The sequence below is a fragment of the Microcebus murinus genome, chromosome 5, assembly GCF_040939455.1.
Source record: "Microcebus murinus isolate Inina chromosome 5, M.murinus_Inina_mat1.0, whole genome shotgun sequence".
Classification (NCBI taxonomy): domain Eukaryota; kingdom Metazoa; phylum Chordata; class Mammalia; order Primates; family Cheirogaleidae; genus Microcebus; species Microcebus murinus.
In genome coordinates, this window is record NC_134108.1 from 74,329,787 (window position 1) to 74,332,332 (window position 2,546).

The 2,546-nt window shown below is 35.3% G+C and overlaps 1 non-coding gene across 1 annotated transcript; it reads left to right on the plus strand.

The window, feature by feature from the left end:
• Positions 1-443: 443 nt before the first annotated feature.
• Positions 444-562, plus strand: LOC142871030 (5S ribosomal RNA). The gene has a single exon (XR_012919376.1). It is a non-coding gene; the product is annotated as a 5S ribosomal RNA (ribosomal RNA).
• The last annotated feature ends 1,984 nt before the right edge of the window (positions 563-2,546 follow it).

Sequence of the window (2,546 nt, forward strand, 5' to 3'; positions counted from 1 at the left end):
GAATATTTTATGAGACTAGTAGAATATAGTATAGTATAGTTTTGCAAGTTTGAACCATATAAAATCAACATACAAAATTCAGTTGTTTGGCTGTATACAATCAATAAACAATTGGAATTTAATTTTTTTTTACAAAGAAGCAAAGGCAATTATGTGATCTGAGAACATATATAACCATGGACACTATTTGCCACAAACCTTTCTGCAGATAAGAAAAGTCTTTGCTAAGTAACAAAACAGATTAACATTTCCCATAGCTTATTAAAATTGCCCTGCAAGTTTCAGGACTTGTATTTCTGATTCATGGTAACCAGTGATATTGATAGGCCATCCTATAAAAATCACAAAGCTACTTTCTATTGTAGTCAATTCTAATATACATAATCTAAGACAATTGAAATCAGTTGCCATGATTGACATCATAAGTTTAAAAGTTTTTTTCCGTCTACGGCCACACCACCCTGAACGCGCCCGATCTCGTCTGATCTCGGAAGCTAAGCAGGGTCGGGCCTGGTTAGTACTTGGATGGGAGACCGCCTGGGAATACCGGGTGCCGTAGGCTTAAAAAAAAAAAAAAAAAAAGTTTTTTTCCTATTTCTATAAATCCTAATTTTAAGAAAATCAACTTAATCAAAATAATCAGTAATTTGTATAGCCAAAGTTGTGCACACTAACATTTTTTATCCTAGTAAGAAGACTGAAATTTTATTGTAAATACAGATAGAAAATATTTAAATTAATGGTTGAATAAAACATTAGCCCTTTTTAGTAAGTGTTTAATTTGTTCTCAGTGAGTGTTAATCAAAACACCTGCTCAGTTTATTAGAAACAGCCAAATCATCACTTAGACCTAGGTTCTCTCCCCGTTAAACAAGCATGGTTTTAGGAGGTCCGTGTGCTTCTTGAAATCATAAAAAAATATTCTGTGCAAGAGTATTATTCTGAGAAGAGGGGTAAGACATTCACTGGGTTCTCAGAAGGGTTGTTACTCAAATGAGTTTGAGAATCACTGAGTTAAAGATATGTCTGTTAGAGTATTTTTAAAATGTCTTTCATAGAAGGCCATCTTACTCCAAACAACTGACATATATTTAAGTATTTGTTAAACAACAGCAATGTACCAGTTTCTATTGCTACATAATAAGCCACTCCAAATTTAGAGTATAAACAATAGCCATTTTATTTTGCTTATGAATTCCCTATGTTCAGGGTGCATCAAATATGGCTTGTGCCTTCTCAGCAATATCCATGAAGACTCAAATTACTGGGAGTGACTCAAAAGCTTGAGAGCTGGAATTAACTGGAGGCTTCTTCACTCCCACATCTGGTGCTTATGCTGGGATGACATGAACATCAGGCTCAGCTGGGACAGTTGGCTGGAGTATCTATATGGGGCCACTCCATTTGGGCTTTTATGGCAAGTCACGAGTGTTCTGAGAAGGGAGCATCCCTAAAGTGAGTTTTTAAAGAGAACTCTAAGGAAGCTGCATGGCCTTTTATGATCTAGCCTCAAAAGTTCTGTATCACCACTTCTGCCGTTTTCTACTGTTTGGAGCAGTCACGGCCTAACTAGCCTTCACAGCAATTTCACGTCTTGATGGGGGAGAGGCAAGGTCACATTGCAGAAGAGCATGTGGGATGGGAGATATTTTGGCAGCTCTCTTTAAAAAATACAACCTGTCACTCACAACAACAGACGTTTCCTCTTTTTAAATCAAGCATAATAAGAATTATCCCAAATAAAGGCTAAATTAATGGAAATGGTGTTTGGCTTCTGTTAATCTGTAAATGGGAAATGAGGCATTCATGTTGTAAGGCTGATTTTTTTCCCAAATGTGAGACTTCTAACCATCCCATAGCTTACTTTTGGGAGCTACATCACTCATCCTGACTTATTGATAGCTATAGGCATAAAATGGTATTACAATTGCTAGACAGATAATAATGATAACCATTTCTTCTAGGGGCAACATAAAGGGTGCTTATTTTGCATACTGTTTCTATTGACAAATTTCTTGAGATAACTTTTGTATTATTTATAAGGCTAAAGTAATCTCATTCTTTTAAAAAATATAGTTATGTCAAATTTTTTGTTCCCACTGACCTATAATGAATTCAGTTTATTTTGTTTTTCTAGCTTATCTGCTGTTCAATAACGGCTTGATTATATTAATACTCTCAATCTATCTGAAGATCTATTTAACATTCCTACATCAAAAAACACTTATTATACAATTAAATATGAGTCAAGTACTTTGCTCATGCTACAGACATTGTCCTTGCCTTCATTCCTTATGGAGGACAGATACCAAGCAAATAGCTACAATGTGATGAGTGCTATGAGGAATTGCAGGATGGATCCATGAGCACATGCAGTGGGATGCAATCTAGGGTAGAATATGGGGATGGGGTAGAAAAATGTCTTTTGAAAGAATAAGCAGCTGGTATAGGAAAGATCATGGCACCTTTAAAGAATAGAAAATGATACTGAATATCTTTTTTTTAATGTACTTTTAATTTGTGTAAATTTATGGGGTACAAGTGCA